We start from the raw sequence: 20,785 nt of genomic DNA on the forward strand, positions 1-20,785 counted from the left end.
TTCTCAAATTCGCCACCACGATCACTTCTGACCTTTATGATTTTACACTCTTTCTCAGAATTGGATCTGAGTGCAGAAGTCAAAGAATACTGTATGAGACTCATCCTTGTGTTTCAAGAACTTTACCCATGTCCATCGGCTATAATCATCTACGATGACTAATCCATATTTCTTCCCTCTGACAGATGCTGTTTTAACTGGGCCAAACAGATCAATGTGCATAAGTTCTAGCGGCCTAGAGGAAGAAACAACATTCTTAGACTTGAATGCAGGTTTGGAAAACTTCCCTTTCTGACATGCTTCGCAAAGAGCATCTGATTTATATTTTAGATTAGGGAGTCCTCTGACAAGATTTAGTTTGTTAATCTGAGAAATCTTTCTCAAACTAGCATGGCCTAATCTTCCGTGCCAGACCCATTGCTCTTCGCTAACAGACATAAGACAAGTTACCTTCTGATTCTTAAGATCTTAAAGATCAATCTTGTAAATGTTGTTCTTTCTCTTGCCTGTAAATAGGATTGAGCCATCCTTCTGACTTACAGCTTTGCAAGACTTTTGATTGAAGATTATGTCATAACCATTGTCACTTAATTGACTTATGGACAATAAGTTATGAGCTAATCCATCTACAAGAAGTACATTAGTTATGGAAGGAGAGTTACCAATGCTTATGGTTCCTGAGCCAATAATCTTGCCCTTCTGATCTCCTCCAAACTTGACTTCACCAGCGGACTTAAGCACCAGGTCTTGGAACATAGACCTTTTTCCCGTCATGTGCCGCGAGCACCTAGAGTCTAGGTACCATGACATGTTTTGCTTTGTCTTCTTTGCTGCCAAGGATATCTGCAACAGAAATTATCTTCTCCTTAGGTACCCACATTTTCTTAGGTCCTTTCTTGTTAGTTTTCCTCAAGTTCTGATTGAACTTGGGTTTAGCATGATATACAATAGGAGGTACAGCATGATATTTCTTAGGTTGAGCAACATGATATTTTCTATTTTGTGTCACATGCTTCTTAGTGTGTGTAACGTGAAAGCTTTTAGCATGTGAGGTGAGCCTAATATCATGAGAGTGACCATACTTGAACTGATCATACAATGGCGTGTATGTGATTTTCATATCATCTACAGGTTCAAGTTTGTATGGGGTATCACCCTCATAACCTATGACAACTCTCTTGTTTCCACATACATCATATATCATAGAGGCAAGTTGACTTCTACCAATACCTCTAGATAAGAACTTCCTGAAACTCAAGTCATATTCTTTAAGAATATTGTTCAAGCTTGGAATAGATTTTTCTGAACCAGAAGATGACTCAACATCTTTGGATAGTTTTAAAACTTTTTCTTTAAGTTCAGAATTTTCTAATTCAAGCTTCTTAGTTTCAGATACAAAGAGCTTTCTCAGCTTTTTGTATTTGATACTAAGCTTAGCCTTGATTTCAAGAATTTCAGCTAAACTGGAAGCTAGCTCATCTCTAGATAGATCAGAAAATACCTCTTCAGAGTCAGAGTCTGATTCTGATGTAGATTCTGATTCAGAATCCACAGTAGCCATCAGCGTTATGTTGGCTTGCTCGTCTTCAGAGTGTGATTCTGATGAATCTGAATCATCCCATGTTGCCATAAGACCTTTCTTCTTTTGGAACTTCTTCTTGGGTTTCTCCCTCTGAAGCTTTGGACACTCACTCTTGTAGTGACCTGGCTCCTTGCACTCAAAGCACGTGACCTTCTTTTTGTCAGATCTTCTGATTCCAGAAGATTCTCCTCTTTCAGGCTTTTTAGAACTTCTGAAGTTCTTGAACTTCCTTTGCTTACTCTTCGAGAGTTGGTTTACCCTTCTGGAGATCATGGACAGTTCATCTTCTTCTTCTTCTGATTCTGATTCTTCAGAATCTTCTTCTTCTGCCTGAAAAACGTTAGTGCATTTTTTATTCAAATATTTTAAAGCAATAGACTTAACTTTATTTTTAGGTTCATTAGCATCCAGCTCTATTTCATGACTCCTCAAAGCACTGATCAGCTCTTCCAAAGATACTTCATTCAGATTCTTTGCAATCTTGAATGCAGTCACCATTGGGCCCCATCTTCTGGGCAAGCTTCTGATGATCTTCTTGACGTGATCATCCTTTGTATATCCCTTGTCAAGCACTCTTAATCCAGCTGTTAGAGTTTGAAATCTTGAGAACATTGTTTCAATGTTTTCATCATCCTCCATCTTGAAGGCTTCATACTTCTGGATTAATGCAAGAGCTTTTGTCTCTTTGACTTGGGCATTTCCTTCGTGAGTCATCTTTAATGATTCAAAGATGTCATGGGCAGTTTCCCTGTTTGATATCTTCTCATATTCAGAATGAGAAATAGCATTCAGCAGAATAGTCCTTGACTTATGATGATTTTTGAATTGTTTCTTTTGATCATCACTCATTTCTTTTCTTGACATCTTTGCTCCACTAGCATTTACTGGATGTTTGTAACCATCCACAAGCAAGTCCCATAAATCACCATCTAAACCAAGAAAGTAACTTTCCAATCTATCTTTCCAGTATTCAAAGTTTTCACCATCAAATACTGGTGGTCTAGAATATACATTTCCATTTCCATTGTTGTGTTGATCATTTGAAGTAGAAGTAGTAGGAGTAATAGCATCAACCATATTGACTTAGTGTTTTTCTCACCCTGAATCTTTTTCTAACACGGTTAAGTGCTTGCACCTAGAACCGGCGCTCTGATGCCAATTGAAGGATAGAAAAACACTTAGAAAGGGGGGTTTGAATAAGTGTGACTTTAAAAACTCTTAAGATAAAAACAAATAACATAGTTATATTTATTCTGGTTCGTTGTTAACGAAACTACTCCAGTCCACCCCCTTAGAGTGATTTACCTCAACTGAGGATTTAATCCACTAATCAATCTTGATTACAATGGTTGTCCACTTAGAAACTCTCTAAGTCTTCTAGAGTATACTGATCACACCTTGATCACTCTAGGAAATCAACACTTAGAAACTTCTAAGTCTTCTAGAGTCTATTGATCATAACTTGATCACTCTAGGAACCTTTTACAAATCAATGTAAAATAAATGTTTACAAGAGTATTCAAATGCTTCTTAGAAAGCTATAATCACAACTGTGATATTTCTCTTAAGTTTTAAGCTTAAAGATGAAGTTTGAGAGCTTATCAAATTGACAGCGTTTCTGTATTTTGCGCAAGAGTTGTATATTCAGCTTCTCATCAGAACTTCTATTTATAGGCGTTTGAGAAGATGACCGTTGGGAGGATTTAATGTGTTGCATGTTCCGTTCAACTCTGCATTTAATGTTTCACTCTTTTGTCAACTACCTCGAGCCTTGCTTTTACTGCTTCTACTGACTTTGCTTTTTGTAGCTTCTAACGTTCCTTTTGTCAGTCAGCATAGTCTGTCATCTTGTACTTGCTTCTGATCTGATGTTTGTAGATACAACGTTTGAATAATCAGAGTCAAACAGCTTGGTGCCGAGCATCTTCTTGTCTTCTGACTTTGAAGTGCTTTAGCGTGATTGTTATACCCCAAAATTTGCCCGCATCTTTTTCAGAAAGAAGGAAACAGACTTCTGTCTAAAAATTGGGAGTTTCATATAATCTTGGATTTTATTCCATAAATATCCTGATTTTATGAATACTCAGTTTTTAGAATTTTTTCTTATACGGTATTTTGGTTCGCTGTTGAATTTATTCTTACACAAACGCCAATTACTGTTTATCACTTCACACACGCTGTTTATTTGAGATTTATTTGCAGATAAATAGTACTGACACAATTGGTGCAGAATTAAATTTTTGCAGGCGCAGAGTCCGGGGATTCAGACTGTACTGGTAACGAGTAAATTATTATTAGTTTTTTGTTTCCCACTAATTTTTGTACTATATTCTATTATTTTCAAAAATCTTTTCCTTTCTTTTCAAATCTCTTTCTTTCAAAATCAAATCCTAACTTTATTCTATACATCTCTCTTTTCAAACCCTACCATACACTTTCTTTCAAATCCTACTACCACTCAAATTTTCCTTTTTTTGTACGGAATCACTTCATTCCCCAACGTCTCTATCCTTCTTTTCACTCTATAAATACCTCTCATTTTTTCCATAAATTCTCACATCGAATTTCAACTGATCTCTCAAATTTCTACCTCATATTTATTTTCTCTTCTTCCCCGACAAAAAATGGCAAAGTGGATGGATACGTGTTTTCTTATGGTCATCACCGTCTTGGTGGTGATCATGTCCTTTTTCTGTCTGCATAGTCTTGAAAAATGTGGACCTGGGTTGCTTACACTCCCGATCATCTATATGTTGTTATTTATAGCATGGGTTTTTAATCGTCATTTTTAAAGTTTGTCGTATTTTTTGCTTTCAAATAATGTACCGTTTATTTGTCGTACTGTTCATTATATTATGTAATATTTGTACTGTCAATATTAAATGTCGTACTATCTGTCGTACTGTAGTTTAATTATCCAGATAATATTATGTGTGTTTTCTGCTAATTAAATATTTTTTTTTTGCACATTAAATATTTTTCAAGGTTATTATCGGTAATTTCGTTCGCGTACAGTGTATTTTATTTATTTATTATGTTTTGTGTTTTTCTAACAACTCATGTAAATAAATTTTCACCATTAACACAACAAAAAAAAAGAAAAAATTAACTTTAACTGTTGAATTTTCACTTTAACTGTTACGTTAATGCCTGAACAGCCAGTTGACAGTCAAACCCGCTGACAGCACGATTCTCCGTGTTTTGTACCATCAATCAGATCAATCTTTTGCATTTCAAAATTCCAAGATTTTTGTTCTAGAAGTCTTCTGATAATCACATGATCAGCAGAGACTCAGCACTGCACAAAAATCAGGTACGCTTAACTGTCTCCTACACAAACAGTCCCTAACTAGGGTTTTTGTTTTTTTCAGGAGAACAAGTTTTTTGAGACCTCAAATGGATTTCATGGACCTCCATATATCTCAAAGTACCACCATACAAATTTTCAAACTTCAATTCGCTCAGACGCACAGTCAGCAGCTCAAACAGTCAACAGGCGACCAATTTGACCGAAAAGTCAACAGACAGTCAAAAATGAAATTTTTTGTCAACATCCATATTTTGTCAAAAGATTCATAATTTGATCATTGGTTGATCATAATTCATCAAGGAAAGATCAAAAATCAACAAAACCCTAAGTTTCAAAATTAGGGTTTTCTCCTAAAAAGTCAACTGAACTTTGACCGGCCATAACTCTCTCCTCATTCATTCAAAAAATTCCAACCAAAGCTTGTTTTGAAGGAAATTCAATTATCTTTCAAATGCAATTGATCCCATGGTCATTGGATTCACCATTTGAAAAATATGAGCTCAGACATTACAGGTCATTTTCAAAGTCAACAAAAAGTGGTTTTTTGTCAAAGGCCATAACATCAAGATAAATTCTCCAAATTAAAAAAAGTTTCCAAAGTAGCTTGTAGAGGACATCTTGAGGTTTCTAAAAAGTACAAGAACTCCTTCATATGATAAAAATTGAGGGATTTATGCCTTGTTGAAGTTGGCTATATTTTGGGAAAATGCATGAAACCAACATTGATCAAAAATGTTTTTTTTCCAAAAGGGGCCAAGTTTCCATGATCCAAACATGATTCTAATGATGCTAAGGGCCTCCCACGACCAACCTAAGGCCCATAGCATTTTTATTTCTTTTTTGGTTTAATTTTATTACATTTAAAGTTAAATTGAAAAGGAAATGGTGAAGGATAATGATACAATGCTTGATTCTTAAGCTAAAGCCACCAAGAATGATTCAACTCTGCAACAAGAGAAGTACATAGTAGGCCTAGAGCAAGAGGTTGAAGAAAATTCAAAGCCATGGCCAAAGAATTCAAGATTTTTTATATTAAAAAATTTAAAGTTCAAAGAAGCAATCAATGCTTGATAGCTTCAATTTTAAGCACTTCATTGCTTATAAATGAAGTAGAACACTTCAGTAAGACAAGACACACGAATTCAGAACCAATACTATGCTTATACCACTCTTGTAACAACTTGTAGTTTTGAAGAAAATTTGAAATTTGAATTTTAAATTCAAGCTCACTTCAATAAAAACTAAACACTCAAACACGTTCCCTAACCTTCATTGAATATATCCCAATCATTTTCAACAAGCAAAGCACTCAGAATCAAGCTCCATAGCTCACGGTTTGCTCAAACAAAAACTAACCAAAATCTCATTATACATGCATATTTAGCACGATGTAATCATATATTTGAACTTGGTTTAATGTTCTGATCAAGTATTCACGAAGCCGCCATTTTAGGGTTCTTGATCTCAAAATTAGGGCTTCTCGAATTAGGCAAAATTACAGGTTCAAAGTGGTCTCATTGAATTCGTATGAACCAGACGAATTGAACCATGGCCTCGCGCCAAATTTCTTTCACGTTTTGCTTGTATTCGTTGTTGTACAGGTGTAATAGGTTGAAGTTTTTTACAACACCTGCAAATGAGCGGTGTAAAAGATCAATTCTGATGAGGAAGACGAGACGTGGCATCCTCTGAGTGGTTGGTTTGCGCGCGCGTGTATTTTGAAGTTCAGACCAATCATGTGCTTCACGTTCCACTATCATATCATGTGCCCTATGTTTGCAGCCATCTGATTTCATTAATTCAAGATCCAATGCTCACGAATGCACATCGATATCATGGACTCCACTGATTATCACACAGGATCACAATTAATATATTTTTCTATTTTATTTAATTTTCTTTCAATAATTATTTAAAAAATAGTTTTAAAAATCAGAAAAATATACAAAAAATATTTTTAGGTTTATAAAATAATCTATTATTTTTTGACATAAAAATATTTTATTTTTTCTTGATAATTAAAATATTTTGTTTAATTAATTAGTATATATTTATATATTTGCTTTTTAATTATTTCAACCTATCAAAAAATCAGAAAAAATATGTTCTTTTTATTAAATTAGGTTTATATATTATAGACTAATTTTGTATATATTTAGAATATTTTTCTCTTTAAGTTTAAATTATGTGTGTAATTATTTGTATAATTATATGTTAATTTAACTTAATAATTTCCAAAACAACTTCAAAAAATCCAAAAAAAAAAAATAGTTTTATTTTAAAAATTAATTAACAAACAATATGAACATATTTTAGACTTAATTTTTAGGTTTAAATTTTATTTCTACCTTTTTATCATTTTAATTAAATTAATTATGCATTAATTCTAATTAAAATCAACCATCTAAAAATCCAAAAAAATACTTCCTTTTATCTTATTGCAATTTAAATTCATAGATAAGTGTATAGGTTGTCAAAATCATGTAAATAGCGTAGTTTACATTTCCCGCACAATCGATGTAATAGCGTAGATTTACTTTCCGCATTTTACATTCCTGCACTTTAATTTCTGTACATATAAAACTGCGTGTATGTGATCGGGAAATAGCAAGTGTACTATTTTTACCGATGTAGTAATAATAGGATTTATCCCAAATATCGATCTCGTGGACTGCGTAGGAAATATAAGTTATTTTAATGATTCAATTGAACAAAAGATCATGGGGGTTTTGTTGTTTGACTAGAAATAATGATAAATGACAACAAATCAATAAGAGACGTAAATGTGACTTTAAAACAATATGAGAGAATATGCTAGGGTGAGTGTATGAATTGCCTTGCAATGACCCTTAATCCTTAGTTATAAAATATCAATGTACATGAACTATTACCGAATCTCAAGAGTTATCTTCCCTAATTCCTCAGAGGAAAACCTTTTGATACTTTCTTGTATCCTAATTCCTTAGCAATTCAAGAAGTAATCAAGCGCAATATAATTTATCAAGATTATTATGGTTACTACGAAGCATCCTCATTCCTAAGCAATAGCAATCGTAATATAATTTTGCAAACAGCGATAAGGTGGTTTGTCCGACCTAAACCTTAACCGTAAATCAAAAATCTATTTGTCAGATAGATAGAGCAATAAGCACTTTGCACAATAAAATAATTTCACACACATAAATATTCTCTAACATAAAGGAAATTAGGTTCAATGACAATAGCAATTCAGGGACACCCCCTAGCATTGGGGGGTTTAGCCGCTCATAATATTCAAAGAAAATACAATAGGAAGATTAGACATTACAAGAAAATAGGATTGCTTTGATCTTCAATCGCAATTGCTCTTGAAGATCTCTGTTCTCCAAAACCCTTGAGAGCTCTCCTCTTTCTTCTGCAATTCTTTCGTACGTCAAAAAGTCCCCTTCTCTTTGCCCTAAGGTTGTTCTTATAACTCGCTTCCATTCAGGTTGAAACTGAAGTACCAAAAATACCCTTACTGGTCCCCTTCAGGTGAGAAAAATAATGAAAATAAAATCAGCACGCTTCAACAACACGGGCCGTGTTGCTGCACACGGGCGCCCGTGTTGTTTCTCTGCTCCTGGGCCAAAAACACACGTTCCCTGCATCTTTTCACACGGACCGTGTGCCTGCACACGGGTGCCCGTGTGAAACCTCTGTCTTTGCATCAAACTTGCTTTTCTAGCCACTTTTTGACACGGACCGTGTGCATGCACACGGGTGCCCGTGTGGCCCTCAGCTTTGGCTTTTTCGGCTTCTTTTTCCATTCGTGCGCGCCATAAGTCTCTATTTCTCCCGTGCATCAACCTGGCCAAAAACAAACTAACAACCAGCGCATAAAACGACACTTTTATAATACTCAAAACACATTAAAATGCAACAAAGCCATACGACCGAAAAACAAGAAACTTACTTTAAAAAACATATGCCAATGCCACTTAGTATTACCAAGATTACGAATTTCGGTCGGAAAAAGGTGCGGAAACTTACTAGAAATGGTGACCGATCACAACCCCACACTTATCTCATTGCTTGTCCTCAAGTGATGTATCGAGGCAAAACAGAGGTCACCTGACGAGATTCTTTTCTCCACAACACAATCAGGTTTTTCGCAAGATTCCTTCACTTAGCAATCGAGTTTCTGGTTTCCTTCTTCAAACTATCAACTGCATTATCACTTTCGAGCACGTTTTCACCTGCAAGCTTTTCACACTCTCACAAAATCTCTCCGGGTTAAAGTGTCTACACTCATAGTACCAAGGCATGCATATTACTTTTAACTTTGAATATATTCTCTAATCACTACACACACAGATTACACACACTTCATGAGGTCTTAGGGTTGTAACGTGGCTTGGGTTTGGTGGGGTAACAAGGAATGGGATAACAAATGGTTTTGGTGCTCGGCATTTATGTTGGGTTCACATTTCTACTCTTAGTGGTTTGAATCGTAAGAATGGGGTTAAGACCTTCGACATCTTGTTTTTAGCTTTTTAGAGTCCTTCACATGGTCTTTTATATACGTGGGCAAGGGTTAAGGATTTTTTCTTCCTTTTGTTTTTCAAACTTTCTCTTTGGATTTTCACAAGTTCAACATTCATCTTTTTTTTCTTTCTATTTTTTTTCTTGCCCTTTTCTCAATGGTTTACAACCCCACACTTAGATTCTTTCGTGTCTTTCAAGAGAATAACATTAATGCCGAGCGATAACATGAATAGTAAATATGTGGGTGGTAACGAGAATAACAACAATGAACAAAACAAACATTACGGCTCAAAGGGGGTTGACGATGGATATCATGCATACAGGATGGCTAGAAAGGCTCGGGGTTACGAAAAAACTTGCCTCAGTGTGCGCTCTCGTAGTGTGCTTGTGTTATGAGAACATACACAAAATCAAAGTGAATAGTGCCATACCTGACTGGACTCTCATGTGGAGTTATGAATTTGGCTCTGAAATCTCACCGGGTCGGTTAAGCTTGCATGCTTCGAGGTGCTATTGGTGTCCTGCAGTTTCCTTTCATCTAAAGTACACCATACTCCTCTCTTGGTTCAGTGTTGACTTTTTGCGTCCTACCTTCTTCTCTTTGATTGTGTCAACTTCCGTGGTGCCTGTAGAGATCAAGTGTGAGATGTGTTGTTCAACCACTATCTATTCATTTGCCCCCTTCCGACTTGTATCCAACCTGGTAACACCATGGCAGCACTACAAACTTGAAATAAACACAATAACAGAAAGACAAAAGAAAATGGTTCAAATTAAACAAACTAAACTATGAATTCAAAACGGAAAGCAAAGCAATAAAGCAAATAAAATAAGAACCTCCCCACACTTGAACTAAACATTGTCCTCAATGTTTTAGAACCAGCCTTGGAGAGGTTGCTTACAGAGGTATTGCATTCCAATGATCACTTCCTAGCTTCCACTAGAGATGCTCTCTTTTATTTCCTGAAAATAAAACAAACAAACAGAAAAATTAATTATTAAAACCGTGGGTTGCCTCCCACGAAGCGCTTCGTTTAACGTCGCATGGCTCGACGGTCCATTACCCTTTATTATGGAGGGTACTTCCTCCTCCAAACTTGGTTGCTTGTCACTTCCGCAACCACAAACTTATGAAGCCGAGAAGTATGGACCACTTTTCTCTTCAAGTTACTACCCACTTTCATTTTCTCACCTTTACTTTCCACTGTTTTCTTCTTCTTGATTTCTTGAATTACCGCAGGAATTTTTATAGGTGTATGAGTTGAGGCCACCTTAGAGATGATACTTGAAACTTTTTCGGGATGGTGTGGACTTTTGCTGGCTCCCTCACTTCTGATCATACCAACTTTAGATTGATTATTCCCACCAACAGCTTCTTTTTTGACTTCTAACACCTTCAGTGTTACCTCCTCATCAAATGATTTAACTACGAGTTCCCCTTTTTCAATATCCAAATTGCAGCGACTAGTAAGCAAAAAGGGTCGCCCAAGAAGGATTGGAGTCTCTTCATCCTCAGGAATGTCCATGATGTGGAAATCAACTGGGTAAACAAACTTGTCGATCTCTACCATTACATCTTCGGCTATCCCATATGAATTCTTAATAGTGTGATCAGCAAATTGCAACTTTGTTTCACTCTCGCTTATTTTTCCAATCTCCAGCTTTTTGAAGATGGACAATGGCATCAAACTCACACTAGAACCAGAATCAATTAGCACCTTTTTGAACACTCTGTCATTTATGGTGCACGGTATTGCCACCACTCCAGGGTCTTTCTTCTTAATGGGGATCTTCCTTGCTGGCGAGACTCTACCACACTTTTCAGTCACAATTTTTGTTTCATCTCCCACTTGTCTTTTCTTAGAAATTACCTCTTTCATAAATTTCTTGTATAAAGGCATATTCTCCAGTGCTTCAAAGAAAGGTAAGTTAATCTCTAACTTCTTGAACATTGCAGCAAACTTCTCAAAATCCTTCTCTTTCGAATCCTTCTTGGCCACTCTAGAGGGGAATGGTAATTTGACCACCGGTTTAGTTTCTTTCTTATTTTTCTCTTCTAGTGGCTTAACCGGTGATATCACTACTTCAGGCTCTTTTGGATTTTCTCTAATTTCTAGATCTACCTCTACGACTAAGTTGTCATCTATCTCCTCCTCTTCTTCAGGCTCTGGCGCTTTCTGACTTCTTGTTGTAACAACATTAATTTTTTCTTGGTTTTTTGGATTTGCCACAGTTGAGCTTGGAAGAGTACCTTGTGCTTGTGGAGTGAGATGTTGTGCTATCTGACTCATTTGAATTTCCAGATTCTTGATTGAAGTGCTGGTGTTCCTCAGATTGCTCCTAGTTTCTTCTTGGAATTGAGAGTTTTGAGCTGCCATTTTTTCAATAGCGATCTCCCAATCTTCTTTCTTCGGTACCTGTTGTTGAAATTGTTGTTGACCTTGAGTTTGGAACTGTTGTGGATGGTGCTGGAATTGTTGTTGGTATGGTGGTTGTTGTGGAGGTATGTATTGATGTGGCTGTGGTTGATATTGTTGAGTCTGAGGTTGATATGGTTGTTGGCCTTGAACCGGCTTCTGGACGTTTCCTTGCTGGTCTTTCCATGAGAAGTTCGGATGATTTTTCCACCCCGGATTATATGTGTTGGCGTAAGGATTATTCTGCCTCAACATATGAATCTGCTCAACCTGTTCTTGAGTTGCCACACAATGCATAGCAAAGTGCGGTCCACCACATATTTCACAAAGAACCGCTTTAACTGGTTCCACCTGTGCCACTGTCTGAGTTCCAATATTCATCTTTTTTAACCTTCTCTCTACCTCTGCAGCAATCTGATCCTCCATCTTAACAACCTTCTCTGGCAACTTCAAATCAATTTTACCCTCCGGTTGGCTCATGGTTCGATCATACAACTCAAGATGCTCATTAGCAGCAATTGCCTCTATGATCCTTTTCATAACAGTGGCTGTAGCAAAATTGGTTGAACCACCAGCAGCGGTATCAATAAGCTGCTTTGTCTTAAGTCGCAAACCATTCACGAAATTCTGCATCTGCTCGGTAGCGTCCATGTTATGAGTAGGACATGCAGTCAAACACCTTTTGAACCTCTTGTATGCATCCCCCAATGATTCCCCCTCTTTTTGTTTGAAATTTACAATATCATATCTTTTTCGGATGAACACCGAAGCAGGAAAATATTCATTGAGGAATGCTGTTTCCATCTCTTGCCATGTCGTGATACTTGCAGCTGGAAGTGAGTAAAACCATTCTTCTGCATCTTCGGATAAAGTAAATGGGAACATCACGAGTCTCTTGGCTTCTTCCGAATGGCCTTCAATCTTCAATGATGTTGTTGTGGTGAGGAATCTTTGTAGATGCTTATTTGCATCTTCATTGATTCTTCCCGCAAACGGTTTGCTCTCCAACTGTCGGATAGTTGAAGGATGGAGTTGGAAGTGTGCCACATTGACCGGTTGGTTTACGATGGTCATTCTTCCAAGCGGGGCATTAGCCCTTCCATAGTCTCCTAAAAGTCTCTCTGGAGGAGGTGGATCCGCTGCCATAGGTTCTGATTCAGACTCTGGATGCTCGGACGGAATAGATAGTCCTTCTTCGTCTTCCGATTCTGAAACTATAGGTGATCCCTCTTTCGATGCCAGTCTTTTCCGCTTAACTTCTCGTAGTCGTGCTCGCAATGTTCTTTCTGGTTCTGCGTCAAAAAGAAGTTCAGCTGAGGCCTTACCTCGCATACAAGATTAGACAATGCTTAATTGGAAGCACAAATAATAACAAAAATAAAATCAAAATAAAAATTGCAGAAAAATAGAATTTTAGTTGCAGAGCAACAAAATTTCAATTGACTTATTAATCACTTATATTATGGCAGTCCCCGGCAACGGCGCCAAAAACTTGATCGGGAAATAGCAAGTGTACTATTTTTACCGATGTAGTAATAATAGGATTTATCCCAAATATCGATCTCGTGGACTGCGTAGGAAATATAAGTTATTTTAATGATTCAATTGAACAAAAGATCATGGGGGTTTTGTTGTTTGACTAGAAATAATGATAAATGACAACAAATCAATAAGAGACGTAAATGTGACTTTAAAACAATATGAGAGAATATGCTAGGGTGAGTGTATGAATTGCCTTGCAATGACCCTTAATCCTTAGTTATAAAATATCAATGTACATGAACTATTACCGAATCTCAAGAGTTATCTTCCCTAATTCCTCAGAGGAAAACCTTTTGATACTTTCTTGTATCCTAATTCCTTAGCAATTCAAGAAGTAATCAAGCGCAATATAATTTATCAAGATTATTATGGTTACTACGAAGCATCCTCATTCCTAAGCAATAGCAATCGTAATATAATTTTGCAAACAGCGATAAGGTGGTTTGTCCGACCTAAACCTTAACCGTAAATCAAAAATCTATTTGTCAGATAGATAGAGCAATAAGCACTTTGCACAATAAAATAATTTCACACACATAAATATTCTCTAACATAAAGGAAATTAGGTTCAATGACAATAGCAATTCAGGGACACCCCCCTAGCATTGGGGGGTTTAGCCGCTCATAATATTCAAAGAAAATACAATAGGAAGATTAGACATTACAAGAAAATAGGATTGCTTTGATCTTCAATCGCAATTGCTCTTGAAGATCTCTGTTCTCCAAAACCCTTGAGAGCTCTCCTCTTTCTTCTGCAATTCTTTCGTACGTCAAAAAGTCCCCTTCTCTTTGCCCTAAGGTTGTTCTTATAACTCGCTTCCATTCAGGTTGAAACTGAAGTACCAAAAATACCCTTACTGGTCCCCTTCAGGTGAGAAAAATAATGAAAATAAAATCAGCACGCTTCAACAACACGGGCCGTGTTGCTGCACACGGGCGCCCGTGTTGTTTCTCTGCTCCTGGGCCAAAAACACACGTTCCCTGCATCTTTTCACACGGACCGTGTGCCTGCACACGGGTGCCCGTGTGAAACCTCTGTCTTTGCATCAAACTTGCTTTTCTAGCCACTTTTTGACACGGACCGTGTGCATGCACACGGGTGCCCGTGTGGCCCTCAGCTTTGGCTTTTTCGGCTTCTTTTTCCATTCGTGCGCGCCATAAGTCTCTATTTCTCCCGTGCATCAACCTGGCCAAAAACAAACTAACAACCAGCGCATAAAACGACACTTTTATAATACTCAAAACACATTAAAATGCAACAAAGCCATACGACCGAAAAACAAGAAACTTACTTTAAAAAACATATGCCAATGCCACTTAGTATTACCAAGATTACGAATTTCGGTCGGAAAAAGGTGCGGAAACTTACTAGAAATGGTGACCGATCAGTATGTCAAAGATAAAAACTGAAGCGTTAGATCACTAACTTCAAAGACAAAAATATCTGAATCAAAACACAATCACACTTGCACCTCTTAGGGTAATCCCTCTGTTACTCTTTTCAAAAATCGAATTCTACTGTTTCAAATACAAATCCAAACTTTTGTTTACATCCGGTAAAAGGAGAATTTTCTAAAAGAAATAGGAAAGGACCTTATAAAATTAGGGTAGATCTCCTAATTGCTTGCTCAAATCAAATCAAAACAACAAATGTCTCATATATCATTGTTTTTTCAAAACAAAACTTTCAAAAAAAGACAACATCTTGTATATATCCAAACAAGGATCATTACGAAATTAAAGATCTTTTTTTCAAAGCATCTTTTCGAAAGATAAAACACTTTGTATACATCCGCACAAGGATCATTACAAAGTTAATTTACAAAGGTATTTTAAAACCACATACAAGCATTTCAAGGCAAGACAAATGATTCAAACAAGTGAGCTAAGCAATTAAGAGCCCGTGGATAACCATGGATACAAAGAGGTGCTAATACCTTCCCTTTGTATAACCTACCCCCGAACCCAAAATCTCTTAAAGGTCTTTTTCTGTTTCTTTTATAAACCTTTCCTTAGTTGGATAAAATAAAAGTCGGTGGCGACTCTCTGATTTTCAAAAATCAAAAAATAAAAGAAGAGTCAGTTCGTATCTCTCACGAGATATAAAAAACCGAGGGCGACAGAACTGGCGACTCTGCTGGGGATATTCAAAAAACAAAATGTTTTCAAAAGGGGTTACCTTAGAGTATAGATCACTTTGATGTTTTCAATTGCTTGTCTTGATTGTTCTATTTTTTTCAAAGGTTTGTTTGGGTATTTGCTTGTGTGAAAGATTCTAACCCGAATCTCGAGATACCTTAAGTATGTGACAATAGACCAAGGAAACTGTACGGCATGTACCGATACGGTTGATCTGGTAGTCACCATTAGTGCGACACTTTGGTTTATACTGATATCCCTTGAAAACGATCAAGGAGTATGTTAGGCTTCCGAAATGTCATTAAACACTAATTTGTCTTAGAACCTTTAATTGAACTTGACTTGTGGCCTATTAAGTGACTAGATTTGAAATTGATCGAAGTTAGTTATCCTCGAGGAATATTTTGATCGGCCGTCCGAGTGCCGTATTGAGATGTTGTCTCCAAGGATCATAGAACCCGAATACCATTTTAAGACAGGTTTTAACCAACTCAACTTCAGTGGGGAGGGTATCACCTATTAACCTCATGCAAGCCTTTAAACCTAAGGCTATTGTTTGATTTGTTTGTGTGTGCCACATGTTTGACATCATGACATCATAAGCATCATAAACATATCATTTTCTCACTAATCATTTCAAGGATCGAAGAGTTTACCTTTGTTCTGTTGTTGCAGGTAATGGCTCCCGCTACCAGAGATTATGTCCGGATCAACATTTCAACAGTACCATCTGAACTTAAGGACTTAATATAAGAATTTCCCAGAAATGCTCAATTCACCGAAAAGCACGGTCACCTACTCCATTTGGTTACCTCAAAATTTGAAGAAGACATGATACGGGTCCTGTTCCAGTTCTTTGATCCCGAACATCATTGTTTTACATTTCCTGATTACCAGTTAGTACCCACCTTGGAAGAATTTCTTGAACTAATTGGATTACCCGTTCGAGATCAATTACCTTTCACTGGTTTAGAAAAGATTCCAAAACCTGAAATCATTGCTGCTGCCTTACATTTGCGAAAGTCAGAAATTGAGTCCAATTCGGAAACGAAGAGTGGAGTCAAGGGTTTGCTCGCTAAGTTCTTAATGGAAAAGGCTCAATTACTACTAAAAAACAGAAGTTACCTAGCTTTTGAAGAAGTTGTGGCTCTTTTGATTTATGGGTTGGTTTTATTCCCTAATCCCGACCAGTTCATAAGTGTACACATTATCAACATTTTCTTAACCCACAACCCGGTACCTACCTTGCTGGGAGACATTCTACATTCCCTACACACTCGTACCATGAAAAAAACGAGGAACTCTTATGTGCTGTGTACCACTACTGGCTAGATGGTTTACATTACACCTTCCCCGATCAGTGTTGAGAAACGAACAAAGGATGCAATGGTCTCGCAGGATTATGTCTTTGTCTCATTCAGATATCTGGTGGAACAACTTCTTTCAAAGAGACATCACTATCATTGACCATTGTGGAGAGTACCCTAATGTGCCACTCCTTGGCATCAAGGGAGGCATCACTTACAACCCCTCTTTAGCTTTGCGCCAATTTGGATATGCACGAAGAAACGGTCCTCACGACATGATTATCCGTGGCATTGTGTTCGACTACGAAGATGATTCCCAAAGATATCGACGAAGGTTTATACATGCGTGGGGCAGTGTCTACAAAGTAGAAAGCAAAACTTTAGGACAATGGAACTCTATTCCTATGGAGCCTTACCTCAAATGGGTGCGTGCTCGTGCTCAGAAGCTCATCATGCCATATCCCGCTATTCTACCTGTGACTATTGAGCCAGAAATCGAAGGGGACGAACCTCGAGTTGTTCTATACCCGGACATGCCAACTGACCTGGAAGAACTGCGGAAATCTTGGGTTCAACTAAGAGAGGAAAGAGACACCTTCAAAGCACACTGCCAAGACTATGAGAGGAAAGTGTTGGAGCTCACCAGACAACTCCAGGAAGAACAGCAGATCAACACATTCCTGGGTGCAAAGAGAAAGCGTCCATGGGAGGCTTGAGGAATCCTTTATTTTCTTTATTTTATTTTGTAAGCCCGAAAGAAATAAAAGAGAAAAAAAAGGAAAAAAGAAAAAGAAATAAATTGTTTGACTAATAAATGTTTGTTTCTCTTTTGTTTTAACAAATCTAAATTCTAAGATCCTTGAAAACATTGTATATGCATTTCATTCATAAACATTGCATAACAGGTTCACATAACAGGTGTCTCATCTCCTCGCTGTTTATTTCAGTTAGAAGGGATGGATTCCAAAACGAGCGTCAAGAATCTCGAAGCACAGAACGCCCAAGTTCAGATAGCAATTCTGGAGTTAGCAAAGGGGCAACAGGAACTGAAAGCCTTGATAATCAAGAAGAAAAAGAAGCCCAAAGGATCTGTAGGCTTAAGTCACCTTGCAAGGAAGGTCAAAATCCCAGTCAAGAGGTCCAAAAAGGCGCCGATCCTTGAAATAGTCGGTGAAGGTGATCGAGAAGACAATCACAACAACCAGGGTTCTGCCAAACCCTCTCTTTCTTCTAACGAAGAAGATTATCATTCCGAAGACGAACAGGGTGATGACAAATACCAGCAGTTGGAAGAACGCATGAAAGCTATGGAGATACAAAAAATACCTGGTTTAGACTTCAAAGATCTTGGACTCGTCTCAGATATTGTTATCCCTCCAAAGTTCAAAGTTCCTGTCTTTGCAAAGTATGATGGAGTTTCTTGCCCAAAACTACATTTGAGGTCCTATGTGAGGAAGATACTACCTCATACGGCAGATAACAAATTGTGGATTCATTTCTTCCAAGAAAGTCTGTCGGGTACTCAACTCGAGTGGTACTATCAACTGGAAAGTGCAAAAGTTCACACCTGGGAAGATCTGGCTGCTGCTTTCTACAAACAGTATCAATACAACGTTGATCTTACACCAACCCGTACTCAACTATGGGGCATGTCTATGGCACCAAAAGAAAGTTTCAAAGGGTATGCACAAAAGTGGAGAGATCTGGCTGGAAGGGTTCAACCACCCTTATCTGATCGCGAGCTGGTCGACATGTTCATGGGTACTTTAACTGGCCCTTTCTACAGTCATTTGCTGGGAAGCTCATCATCAGGTTTCACTGACCTGATATTAACTGGAGAGCGTGTTGAAAGCGGTATTCAAAGTGGAAAAATTCAAATAGGCTCCTCCTCTGGTACTACAAAGAGGCCCATCAGTGGGAGAAATGAAGTCAATACAATGCACAGTCAGAAAGGTCGCAAAAGTGAGCATCACCAATCTGTAGGGGCTGTTCTGATCTCCGCATCTGCACCTCAAAAAGATCAACCGCCGAAGTATACGCGTCGACCAGATGCACCAAGAAGAAATTTCACCAGAATCAATATGCCAATCTCTCAAGCATTGCAACACTTGTTAAAAGCAGATCTGATCACATTGAAAGACCCTCTGAAGAATGTCAACACTTTTTCTCCGAGTTATCGCCCCGATGCCACATGTGCATACCATTCCAACTGTCCAGAACATGACGCAGATCACTGTTGGGCCCTGAAAAATAAAATACAAGACATGATAGATGCTGGGGAAATTGAATTCGATCCTCCAGAGACTCCAAATGTCATCACTGCACCTATGCCAAAGCACGACAAGACCATTAATGCTATCATAGACATTGTTTATATCTATGATGTGAGAGAATTGTCAACTCCGCTCCTTGAAGTCAAAAGAAAGCTAATACGGGCTGGTTTCTTCCCAGGTTGTGACCCTGATTGCTTTTATTGTGCACACCTGCCCAATGGTTGTGAAAATCTGAAAATAGGAATTCAAAAGTGGATGGATCGTCGTATCATTATGTTTGAGAGGCTCCCTTCTATGAACGATTTATGCGAAGTCTTTTCAAATGGGATGAGAATAGAGGACGTCTCAGTGGTTTCTAACATACCATTGAAAATCCCTACCAAAACCCCTTTCAAAATTTCTGCTGCACCCAAAGTGGCATCGGTAATCATTACCAGTCCGACTCCATTTCCATACTCCTCAGACAAAGCTGTCCCGTGGAGTTATGACACTAATGTTTATATCCATGGAGTTAAGCAAGATACCTTGGCTGAAGAGGCCATGAATTTTACTACTCCAACTGTTGATAACATTGTGGGTACTAGCAAGATTACGAGAAGTGGAAGGATCTTTTCACCAGAAATTTCTCCAAATGTTGCTACTAATCCAGTCCAAATCCCAATTCCTAATCAAGGTATCAATGCTCGAGGCAAGGAGCCACTAGTTGAACCAGTTCACGTACCGGTGGAAGTCACTGTTGAAGATCCATCAAGGCAAGAAATGGAGGAAATATTGAAAATCATCTGCAAAAGTGATTACAATATTGTCGAACAACTGGGGCACATTGCTTCAAAAATCTCAATGTTGTCTCTGCTAAAATATTCAGAAGCTCATGCCAAGGCCCTGATGAAGTTCCTAAAAGCTGCACATGTACCACAGGAGATTTCAGTCGACCAATTCGAAAATTGTGTTGCCAGTCTAATAGTGAATAACGGTCTCGGTTTCTCTGATGCTGATTTAACCCCTGCTGGGAAAAATCACAATAAATCCCTGCACATCTCTATTGAATGTAACGGCACCACTCTGTCTCATGTGCTGGTAGACAATGGTTCCTCTTTGAACGTGTTACCAAAAGCAGTACTGGAAAAACTTGACTTCGAAGGAGTTGTGTTACAACCAAGCGATGTTGTGGTAAGAGCCTTCGACGGGTCAACAAGAACAGTGTACGGAAAAGTGAAGCTCCCAATCAGAGTGGGCTCTCAGGTCTTTGATTCTACCTTTTATGTAATGGAAATTCACCCAGCATATTCCTGTTTACTAGGACGCCCTTGGATACATGGGGCAAATGCTGTAACTTCTACCCTGCATCAGAAGTTAAAGTATCCGGTAAAAGGTAAGGTCGTCACAGTTTATGGCGAAGAAGAGTATGTGGTTAGCCACCTGAGCAACTCCAAGTATGTTGAGATGGATGGAGAATTCATCGAAACTCCCTGCCAATCTTTTGAGGTGGTCCCTCTAGATGTCTCTACTGCCAAACATATTTCTTCTACTCCTGTTACAAAAGTAACTCCAACTATGGCTTCTCTCAAAGATGCCAAAGCTATGATCGAAGAAGGTGGTTACACAGTGTGGGGGCAACTCCTTGATGTGCCTTACAAGTTCGATAAGCTAGGTCTGGGCTATGCTGATGGAACTCAAAAGAACGATCAAAGTCCTCGTTCTGGAGGATT

The sequence above is a fragment of the Vicia villosa genome, unplaced genomic scaffold (assembly GCF_029867415.1).
Source record: "Vicia villosa cultivar HV-30 ecotype Madison, WI unplaced genomic scaffold, Vvil1.0 ctg.004926F_1_1, whole genome shotgun sequence".
Lineage (NCBI taxonomy): Eukaryota > Viridiplantae > Streptophyta > Magnoliopsida > Fabales > Fabaceae > Vicia > Vicia villosa.